At 36.1% G+C, this 12,525-nt stretch overlaps 1 protein-coding gene across 2 annotated transcripts in view; it reads right to left on the reverse strand.

Annotated features, from left to right (window-relative positions):
* Positions 1-12,525, reverse strand: part of PDGFC (platelet derived growth factor C) — a 252,689-nt gene that overhangs the window by 239,611 nt on the left and 553 nt on the right. The window lies entirely within an intron of this gene.

Here is a 12,525-nt window from a genome sequence, read left to right on the forward strand (position 1 = left end):
CCTTCCTTCCTTCCTTCCTTCCTTCCTTCCTTCCTTCCTTCCTTCCTTCCTTTCTTCCTTCCTTCCTTCCTTTCTTCCTTCCTTTCTTTCTCTCTTTCTTTCTTTCTTCACCCATTACACCAAGTAGCCCATTTGGAATATAACTTCGGAGGTAAGTACATCAGCATCTAGAATAGATTGTTTCTAAGGTCCCTCCAAGTTCTAACATGGCAACAATTCATACATGAACACAATATATGTTCTTGGCCCCAATTCTAATCACCAACCCCACCTGCCACACTCTTCACAAATATAAAAACTTAAAAAAAAAAAGTTAAACAGAAGATGCTACAATGTGAGAAGGGAGATTCCACCCTCCACAAGCAATTTACAACTACAGTGGTTAATACAGCATCAATGTCCTGTGTCTACTATCAATGTACTGTAGTTTTATTTGTATAACCTGGTCTTACTGATCTAGGTCAGCTGTGTGACCCCAAAGGGATAAGAAATTTTTTATAACTGAATATTCAAGTAATCTATTCTAAGCTTGTTGTGTTCGGTAAAATTGTGGGGGGGGGGCGTTGTTGTTTTGTAAATTATGTTTTGGAAAAATTTCATATTGAGTTTCCCTTAAATGAAGGATGTCTATATTTTATCATTTCCTTAAAGAAGGGTATACTTCTGTTTGTTTACATTTACTTTCATAAAGTGTTTCATGTATATTTTTTTTACAGCATTGTCAAAGGCATTCAGTTCTTCCAATAACTTGCTTGGTGACCTTGAACAGATTCACTTCTTTGACCCTCAGTCTCCCTACTTATAAAATGAGTGCGTTGGATTAGAGGACCTCTGAATTACCTTCCATCTCTAACTCTATGATCTTATGATTTATAAAATGAAGGAGTTGGATATTATTTCTAATATCCTTTCAGATATAAAATCCTACCACTGTTTTATTCTAATTAACTGACCACTAAACATGGCAAACAGATTCCATTACCTTTGGGGAATGAGAGTACCTTTGGCATAAACTACAATACTCATCAATAGATGTTCAATTTCCTCACTTCAAATTCCTTAGCCAAACTCATTCAGGTTACCTCTTCTATGGGCAAAATGGCACCTAGACACATCCTTTTTATGAAGTTCCAATCCCTTTTTTCAGGGAAGTCTATAGGAAGTTAGGTAGGGTACACAATATCTTAGTAGGATTCACCATATTTAAGACAGATAATTAAAGCATTAAAGAAATAAGTGTTTGTTTTGTTATTTGATTTTCTCTGGAAATGTGGGACAAATGTAGAACCCATTGGAATGGAATAAAAATAGAGCTTCTAGTAATCTGTCTTTCTAAGTTAGCACTGGAAATCTCTCTCTCTCTCTCTCTCTCTCTCTCTCTCTCTATATATATATATATATATATATATATATATATATGTGTGTGTGTGTGTGTGTGTGTCTGTATTTAAGTGTGCATATGTGTGCATATGCATGTGTGTATGTATATATATAAATACATATACAAACACACATATATGTATATATGTATGTGTGTATGTGCATAGGCACTGTGCAATTGGAAAAACCCCTGTTGGGGAGGTAAGAATTCAGCTGAATTTTAATAGTTGTAGGGGGAAGGAAATGCATTCCATGAATGGGTGGAAACATGGGCAAAGGTTTTGAGTCATTAATGAGGTCAGTCTTTTGTTTGGGGGAAGGGGGGAAGGTTGTGGATAGTAAGAGGGTAGCTTAGCTAAAGCATAGGGTTAGTGTCTTCACGCAGAGAGAATATATCTAGAGGATGGAAGATTTGTAAAATGGAGCAGAATTTATATTCCATTTTCTAGACAGAGTTGAGTCATTTGAGGTTTCTGTGCAAGGAAGTGACATAATGAAATCAGTGTTTGAGGAGGAAAAAGTTTGGTGGCAGTGAGGTGGATAAGACTAGGGAAAAGAATGAGAACATATCAGGGCTTGGTAACGAAAACAAGGAAAAGAAGACAATAGAAGTAGTCTATAGCTGCTGATTCCATTTCCTTTCCACCCTCATTTCTTAATTCTTTACAATCTGACCTCTATCCTTTTTCCTGTGTCCCTAATGGGCTCTTCTCAGGTTACTCCAAATTCATTGGTGATCTTTTGTCTTAATGCTAAATGATTTTCCTGATTCATCTGAAACAGTTATGCATCCCTCCTTATTGATATCATTGCATCTCCTTGGCTTCCATGACACTGACCTTTCTTTCCATTTACATTGTCTACTTTTTTGTCTCCTTCTTAACTACTTACTTTGCTGGCCACTCATCATCTTCATTGCCTTTGAATTCAGCTGTCCCTAAGTTTCCATCCTTTGTCCTCTTTTCATTCTTCCCTTTATACATGCTTATAACTTCAGATATCACCTTTATGATTCCCCTTTCTCAAACTCTATTTAATGCTCACTCCATTCCAATATTTCCAAATATTTGTTGGATATTTTCACTTTGATATCCCTCTGACACCTCAGACTCAGTAACAATATGTCCACAAATCTTGAACTCATTTTCACCCCATATCTATCCTTTTTCTTCAGTTTTATTTCTATTGCTGGAATCATTTATTTTTTTTTTCCATCAAGCATGCTCAAACCCTCAGTCATCCTTGAATCTAAACTTTCCCTCTCCTAATACAAATCTGTTATCAAGTCCTGTCGTTTCTACCTTTGAAATAAATTCCATGACCGGATTCCTTCTCTTCATTGTCCCTAAAGATACCCTAGATCAGGCCATCACCTTTGCTTGTCTTAGATTACTGGAATAACCAAATTGGTCTATCTTTTCAGATTCATTTCCAACTTGTACTTTACATGGCTGTCAAAATAACCTTCATCATATTCTGGTGATAGTCTTACTTGATAAAACAAACAAATAAACAAAAACAACAACCTCCAAAGGTCCCCTACTTTTTACCGAATAAAACAAAAATTCCTATGCCTAGCATTCAAGGCTCTACCATCTGGAACTATTCTGCTTCTCTAGTCTTGTTTCCCACTACTCACATTCTTCCTAGAGTCAAACATTACTTGCTATCTCCCATACATACCAGGTTGAAAATTTATTCAGTATGGTTTATATCATATCTTGTATCTCCTTCTCCTGTCCTTTTTACATAACAGACACTTAAATATTTATGGAATAAATAGGAGAAAGAACAATAAAATATGGCATCTTTTTATCATCTAGTCAGGGAAATATATATTTAAAACTACTAAGGCCTTCATTAGAATAAAATGCAAATCAGTGCTTACAGACATCCTCTGGCCTCTATGGATAGCTATGTGGCACAGTGGATAGAGTACTAGGTCTGAAGTCAGGAAGACTGATCTTCCTGAGTTCAAATTCTTCCTCAGGTACTTGATAGCTATGTGACCCTGAGTAAGTCATTTAACCCTACTTGTCTTAGTTTTCTCATCTGTAAAATGAGCTGAAAAAGGAAATAGGAAACCACTTTAATATATTTGCCAAGAAAATGCCAAATGAGGTCACATAGTCTCTGACATGACTGAAAAATGACAAAAATCTCCAAGAAACTCTTTTTTTTTTTTGCAGGGGAAAGGCAGGGCAATTGGGGTTAAGTGACTTGCCCAAGGTCACAGGGCTAGTACGTGTTAAGTGCCAGAGGCTGGATTTGAACTCAGGTCCTCCTGATTCCAGTGCTCTATTTACTTTGCCACCCAGCTGCCCCCTCTAAGAAATTCTTTTAGCAACCAAATAATACAAAACCCCTGATGTAAAGATGAGGCTACAAATAGCATTTCCCAGATAATCACTGAAAACTATAAATGTAATGAAAATCGCCTTATACTATGATTTACATCTATACGAATATGCAAAGTTCATATTGATTGTCTTTTTGTATCACTTCATAATGTAGGCATGTAAAGGAATTAAATGTATGTGACCTGTTCATTCAAGCTACAATGTTCTTAGAAGCAAACTCTAGGATTAAGTGTGATTTTATCACCTTCCCAAGCTAAAACTGATTTTCTATTGAAATAAATCTCTAAAACTACAATAGAGAATTAATGAGTAAATATGATCCCATGTATATATTTTTCCCATTTAAAGCAAATTTTCTGGAATATGTATAATCTGCAAAGTAAGGTCAAGCTTTATTCAGAGGCTGAATTTTGATAATTTCCCTGAAATATTCTTAGGGTAATAATTCAAGATCCCTCTTTATAAGGGCTCTGATCTTGTTTAATACCTATCTTTTATACAATTATGCATGGATCCACTTTCTTATTTGAACTGGAATATGATGAAACCAAAATAAATTGTTCTCTAAATCTTCAAGATCTTCTTCTTGAAAATAGTCATAAGGGTTTAGAAGAAAGTTGGTGAAAATTTAAGGGGAGACCCATTGGTTTTGGGCCTGTTCAAAGTCAAAATTACAGTCCAAACCTCTAAGGCCCAGGGAAATGAAAAGGGAAAAAGGAATAGGGGTAACTTAAGGGACAGTCATATGGAGGGTATATTATTTCTTAATATAAGAGAAAGGAAAATTAAAATGTAAAATTAGGTGAAATTTTGGAGCACTTTTATGCATTTAAACAAACAGTATAGAATTTTTAGATATATAAGACACAAATACATAATCCTTTTATATGTTTTCATAACTTTTCAATTCATTAAAATTCTCCTATCCTGTCTCTTTTTGCTCCCAATGATATAGAGAGGTAGCAAGTCATTTAAATATACATTTTTATTCTTTAATTACTCCAATGTCATTAATTTGTACCACCAAGAGTGACTTTTTTTCTTTAACTCAATGGAATTATATGATCTTACAAAAGATCTTACAAAATGTGAAAACTTCTGTTATTTGATGGATCCAGTATATTCCATAACTTACCTCATGAATAAAATTGAATAAAATGCCAAAAAAAAATAAAGCAGGGTTGATAATTTAAAGTGGTTTGGTATAAAGAGAGACTAGACCATAGCATCTCCTAAGTTGGCAGAATTCAGAGAATCCTTCTCATGTGTTTTCCTAGCTGTTAATAATATACAAATAACATACAAATTCACAGACAGAAATCTGATGTGGCAATAATAATCAGAAGAGTAGCTCCCTGCACAGACTGAGTATAAATACTCAGTCAGACAAGACTAATAATTGATACTTACATAGCTTTTTAAAGCTGGCAATGTGTCCACATATATTTCATGCATTATCTCATTTGAGTTCACAACTCTGTGAGGTCTATACTACAGGCACAATTGTATTCATTTACAGATAAGGAAACTGAGTCTCAACTGAGGGTTGAAGTGATACTTTCATCACACAGCTTTTATGTGGTAAAAGCAGGATTAAATTCATGGCCTTGCTGAAGCCAAATCAGTCAGCCTTCTATTCACCATATCGCACTGCTCACTTTAAGATGTAGATAGATAAACCTTGTGGAAGGATTACAGATTTATACATGACATGGACTTCTGGAAGGTATGGAGCCAGTCCCTTATTTTACAAATGAGGAAACAGATACAGAGAGGTTCAGTCACAATCAGTAAGTGTCAGAGTTAGGATTTGAATCAAGTCTTCTGGATTCAAGTCAAATGTGTTCATCACTACACCATACTGCCTTATTAACATAAACATATTAACATAAAATGCCACTTCATCATTAATAGGACCCTAAGGTATGCTCTCCAGGACTGGCACCATTGTTCACTCAGTGTGTGTATTGGCAAGGACACATATTAATAGAAAATGCAAGATATGAAAAAAGAATGATTGAATCAGCATACAAGTCATGTTTAAACTGTCCAGGAGAAGGAGCATGGTGTTGTAGATTAATTTTTGCATTTGCAATACATCTTGATTTGTCATCCCTAAACAGTGCCCCAATACCATGCTCATTCTTTGTCCCAATTTTCTTCTCCTCTAAATAGATCCCTTTTAAGTCTAGATCATAAGCCCTCTATCCTTCTCCACTGCCAAATTGCCTTGCTCTCTGCTAGAAAAAACAGGTTGTTCTGATCAACTCATTCACCCTAATGCATCAGTCTACCCAGGTAGCAAGTGAGATAAAATTTCAGCATTCTAAACAGAATCATTCAACCAAGTTAACTAAGACAGATAGAAGGACAATTATTAGTTAAGGTAAATGGGAGATTTTTTGTGAATGAAGTGGTCCTTTGGTATCCTTGAAATCATAGTTATGGATGGAGTAATTCCCACACAGATGTGTTATAGTGACATGAAAGTTCAGACAAGTGGTCATTCAGTCTGACATATTCTCTCTCTCTCTGTCTATCGTTGTCTCAGTCTGTCTCTTGTCTCTGTCTCTCTCTGTCTCTGTGTCTCTGTCTCTGTCTCTGTCTCTCTGTGTCTGTCTGTCTGTCTGTCTGTCTCTGTCTCTCTCTGTCTCTGTCTCTCTCTCTCTGTCTCTCTCTCTGTCTCTGTCTCTCTCTCTCTGTCTCTCTCTCTCTGTCTCTCTCTGTCTCTCTCTCTCTCTGTCTCTCTCTGTCTCTCTCTCTCTCTCTCTCTCTCTCTGTCTCTCTCTCTCTCTCTTTCCCCCCTCACAATACTGATGCTTTATTTAGTGAGTATACACAATAAGCATAGCACACTGAAGCTCAGAACAACCAAGCTCAAGAGATCCACCCATCTCAGCTTTCCCAGTAGCTTTCATTGTGTCTTTATCACCACACCTGAATCCTAGAATTCTCAATAGGATACCTTGAGCCTGAACTAGAATTACTTGCACAGAATTTTAAAAACCACCAACAGCTCCACATACATACCTAGTGCATGGGCCCCAACAAGGAATATTACTTTTTATTAATGTGCATTTTTAATACTAGAAAAATACTATTCTCAATATTTACCTGCATATTTAAAGTAAGCAAAATCATGTGTGTTTAAGTCTCACCCATGAAGGTGATACAGGGGATGCAATTTCCAAACCTTATTTGGGACACCTAAATACTTATCTCCGTTTTGACTTTTTGATATCTCGACTACTATTATTTGTTTTAAATAAATGTGGAGATGAAGAAAAGGATAAGAAGCAGACAAGAATAGGAAAAAAAAAGGTTAGGTATTTTTCTGAACCAAAAAAATTGAATTCTACTTTTCCAACTTCATAGAGAAAGCCATACAAGATGCAGTTGGATAGATTGCATGTTGGCCTCTGAATCTGAAGAACCAATACATGTGAATTCACAATAATCTTAATACTAATATGTATTACCTGGATGACCCTGAACAAATGACAACCACTTTACATCTGTTTCCTCATCTGGGAAATGTGGATAATAAAGTTAACTATCTTTAAGTGGTAGACTGGTAAATGTTTAACAACCAGCTCTCTGGGAAGAAGAAATGCCCTTACAATATGTTTGCATGTTTAATTCATATTATTAACATTTTCTTCATCACTTTCTTAAGTTTAGACAAACAACAAAACAATAAATCAAGTCCTCACATGGAACTTTGGTGACTTTTGAGGCATAAATCTTCATACTGAAAATTTAATAATCAGCTTAAGCTATTTAGAGCTCCTAGAGCCAGCATAAAGATCAGATAAGATAATGTCCAAAAGTCACATTGTAAACTTTAAAGTGCTACAGTTTTGCCAGCTATTATATTTGCATTGCTTTCTTCACATCATCCCTCTGAGGCAACTAGGTGTCAAAATGAGTAGATTACCTGGAATCAGGAAGACCTGAGTTCAGATTTGACCTCTGATACTGTGTGTCTCTGGGCAAGTCACTTTACCCTTGCTTATCTCAGTTTCTTCATCTATAAAATGGGGATAATAAAAGCACCTACCTCTCAAGCACTTAGAGTAAGCACTATATATATATATATATAAATGATTAATGACCAGTGACATCAATATCTACTATAGAAATCAAGAGCTAAAATGAGATTCAGTATTCTGTATGCACTGAAATCACAAGCATCTCAAAGGTAGAGAAAAGTGTTTGGCCAATAGGGGCTATAAGACGGAATAGAAAGAAGTGTGATGCAGTATATTTGCATCTATGAAGTGTTTTTCATGCTCAAATCTGTTTGCCTCTTCTCTAACAGATTTTATTATTTTTTTAATTTAACTAAATTCATTTTAAATTGCCTTAATTATCAGGGAGGAAGATATGAATATATAGGCATACATCTACATATAATTCTATAGTTTATGGATAACAGTAAAATATGCAAAATTAATCAAACTTCAAAAATCCATGATACTGAGATATAACTCATGTTATGACTACTGTTTTATATCTGCTGTTACTAAGAGAAATTGGCAATGTGGGAAATCCTTAAAGCCATGTTGTACCAAGGTCAAGGAAATGAAACAGGCATTCTTAGCTTTTAGTCATAAGGTGAAATGGAGCACACAGTAGCACATGCGCCATTTGTGAAAAGTTAAACTTTTCTAGTACATAATCAATTGACTGAAAAGTTTAATTTCCAAGCATGTTAAAAGTTTCTGACTTGTTAATAAAAACAAAAGTTGAAGATTTACTAAAAAATAGTTAGACTACAAAATTTACTACAAAAGAGTTAGGGGTAGAATGGCAGGAGGTTTATGACTGTGGAGAAAATGAGCATTTTTTCCCAGGAGTTTTTGTTTAGGTTTTTTAATATAGTGATACCCCAACTACATGGTAGCCTCAAATGTCTGAAGAGAGGTAAGAAGCATCCCATCAAGAAACCACAAATAAAGGTTCCTAACAGCTAAAATTATGTTCCAAGTCCATGCTCTTAAAATTCATCCAATTTCCTAAAGGAGAAGTACCTTGATTCCATTTAGAATCTATTTGCTCTTAATTTAGACATTCTAACAAACTTGGTTATCTAGTTTCCCAGTCTGACAGTTTGTAACCATGAAATTGGAAGAGGAGAAGCAAAGCTAGAAGTAGGCATATTAACAGCAACAATAAGAAACAATAGGAAAAAGGCAAAAACAAAACAAAACATCAAAAAGACATAGGAATGCAAAACCTTTAGGAAGCTGGGACCATTTACCATCAGGATAAAAAGTCCTAAGCCCTCAAAAGACCCTGGAGACATCATAGTATTCACACACAGTACAACAATTCAGCTATAAATGACCTCTAAGTCATCAAGAAAAGATTATGTCTTCAATAATTTCCATTAAGTTGTAAGAATATAGAATATATCTTAGAATACAGACCATATTTCAGCTATATGTGCATATAAAATAGGCAATTTCAAGTTTTCATGCTTAAAAAAGTAGACCAGTTTTCTGAAAGTGTCACTTTTCCCATTCAATTCAGCACCTGTGGGAAGACTTCCAAGCACTGGGAGAGAAATAGTATTTAGGAAAGATACATCCCATGCTTTTAAGGACCTTATTGTCTAGGTGGGTGATATGAAATAGGACACGAATAATGGTATTATGCAATAAAACGATAAATGCATAAAAGGGGCATAAAAGGGAAGTGAATTTCTTTTTGCAGGTAGGTGGTAAAGAATCACAAGTCAAAATTGAGCTATAAATCAAATAGTTAATCACAAATAGCATCTTTCCACAAAGCAAAACTTACAGTATAGACTAAGAAATAAGCTTGACTAACAGGTAGATGGGACCTCAGAGTTCATTGAGATCACAATAAGGCACTAAAATTAGAAGGATTGGCATTTGAATCCAAATCCAACGTACTGTTACTGCTTCCTGTCAACTAGAGTAGGCCTGGAACAAATTCAAGCAGGGACCAGAACCCCTAGGAGTTCTCAGAACCCATCTAAGCTTGTAGGGATCCTTGAAGTTGAGAATGAACAAAGGCCAAAATAGGATCATCATGGGCATCCTGGATCAATGTGGCCCTCTAGGGTCTGGCAGTTTGAAGAACATGCAGGGAATAGTACGATAACTGGGTGAGGCAAGATAGAGAGCCCAAAGCTGATGTCATTTGCAAAGTAACATCTGTAGGGAGTTTTGTGGTTATAGAATTGAACACCCCCCCCCCAAAAAAAAACCCACAAAAAAAGCAATAGCCAGGAATAAATCAACAGCTTAGTCAGAAACACTGGCACAAAGAAAGAGAACGTGTGGGGAGTGAGGTTAAAAAGAAGCCTATACATTTTAAAAATCCTCTTTAGAAATCTACCTGTTACCCCCTTAAAACTTAAAATTATGAAGCAGAAAATTTTACCTGAGCATGTGCAGGACAATAGCTCCATACTGCCCCCTAGTGCTCTTAGGTCTTCTTTTCCTTGGGCCATAAAGGCCATTAGGCCAGTTTCACTGTTCGAGCCACCCTCCCTGCTTCTAGTACTTGGGAGAGCTAAACATAGCAGAAACACTTGCCAGCTGATTAGGATACAAGAGGGCAAAAATCTTCAGAGAAGGGTTGTGTGTTGTCTAGAAGGGATATAATGTGGCCTGACTTAGTAAACTCCTCTCTTACCTGAATCAGATAGCCTCATGGATATGTACACAACCAGAAAGTAGTAGATGAAGAAAAGGGCCAGACAAGGACAAGCTATCCTTCTCTACCCCTACCCCAAAAGTGAAGGGTAAATCACAGTGAAAGGGTCACAAAGAGAAGTGATGTTAGGTGACAGGTGGAGAGAATGAAAAGAGGTCAACAGTGTTTTGAATTTGGAACACTTGAATTGGTGAAAAAACTAATCTGGATGAGATGCAATAATTTTAAAGGGACATGCATTTTACTAAACTGAGGACAAAGTTTAGTCTGATATCATTCTCTTCAGGGTATAGTTGGATCTCTGATTCTTTTGATCACTTTTCCCAGAATCCTTTGCAATTTCTCAGATTAGAGACAGACCCTGGGTTGCTCTTTGATCAACAATTCAGGCAGGTGCTACATGTCATTCCATTAGAAGTAGTAAGAAACAATATTAGTCTCTCTAGTGAAATATGACAATCTTCTATATCACACACTCTATTAATTCAAATATCTACAAAAGGTCCAAAAATTCTTTATTTTATCCAATTTTGCAAATTGTGTTGTCATCCTTCAGTGAAGACATAAACTTCTAATGTCTCAAGTTCAAAGCTGAAGTTTTTAGTCACACAGTACTTAAACTGTCTTTTCAGTTACTGTGGTTTAAAGTTATTACACACTCCATCCCTGATTTTCTAGGTATGCATTTGTGTTGGTTTGGCCTGGACAATGTGAAGTAATGGCATTCCTGTATGCTGAAGAAATGTCATACAAACTAATACAAAACATGTATATTTCTATTTTTTTTTCTTGCAACATTACCAGTCACCACTTGAAAACAGGGTGCTTAATGGTCTAATTTTAGACAGTCTGCATTAACATTGTGGTTTCATGCGCAGTATAATATTTCTATTTACAGAGTGTTCTTAAAAATGACTTCATAATGGTAGATCAAGAGAAAAGGTGCTTCAAAATCAGAATAATGTAAATCATATGGGGTTCAGAGGCTAAGCAAATTACACACCCTGAAGCTGTCCTGGCTCTATGAAAGGGGCCTTTCTCTAGCTCTGCTCAGTCCCAGCCCAAGGGAACTTGCCTTTGAGAGTTTTCTAAACATTTCAGGTACACTTGAAAGCTGAACGTAATTCTCATTTCCTATGCAGGATTAACTCGTTTCCAGCACACACACAAAATAGTCTTCATTCAACAACACATACAAAAACACAACACCAGAGAGTTAAGGACTTAAGGGTACAAAGGTTCATTTAAAAAAAGGAGGGGGGCACATTTTCAATTTTCTGAAAACTTTTCTAAGAAGCCTCTGTACTTTTTTTTCTTTCCTCTCTTCTGGTTGGTTAATTGGTGCTCTTTAAAAAAAAACAAAAAACTATAATACATTACTTGAGGGTGATAAATTTCCTAAAGTGACAGTAACAGATTTATGATATATGTATGTATATATATATATACACACACACACACACACACACACATTTATACGATTTCTCTCTCTCTCTCTCTCTCTCTCTCTCTCTCACACACACACACACACACACACACACACACACACACACACACGAGTGAAGTCAAACCTTCCAAGTCTCATTCATTTTGGCCTCCAAGACAGATTCTCAAACTCTCTACTCGGCCATTGGAAAGTTTTGCAATAAGTTAAGTTTAAATGAAAAGTTCACAATCCCGCTAACATTTTTCTCATTTTGGCTAGGCTGCAGTTGCACTCACATCACATTGTCAGAGCTTGGTCAGCTTCTGAAGTTGCAAACTACACGTAACCTCGGACATCCCGTGCCAATGCACCGCGAGCACATTTGCATGGACAGACTATCACTTATGGGCATGTTGGTATCGCACGTACCCACGCACACCAAAAGGCATAATTTTAATGAGTAGAGACTAAGAAACAAGGGAGGGAAAAGAAAGGGAGGAAGGAAGGAAAGAAAGAAAGAAAGAAAGAAAGAAAGAAAGAAAGAAAGAAAGAAAGAAAGAAAGAAAGAAAGAAAGAAAGAAAGAAAGGAAGGAAGAAAGAAAGAAAGAAAGAAAGAAAGAGAAAAGAAGGAAGGAAGGAAGGAAGGAAGGAAGGAAGGAAGGAAGGAAG

The sequence above is a fragment of the Petaurus breviceps genome, unplaced genomic scaffold, assembly GCF_028583685.1.
Source record: "Petaurus breviceps papuanus isolate PSGF00001 unplaced genomic scaffold, PetGlider_PUasm1.0 76, whole genome shotgun sequence".
NCBI classification, from domain to species: Eukaryota; Metazoa; Chordata; class Mammalia; order Diprotodontia; family Petauridae; genus Petaurus; species Petaurus breviceps.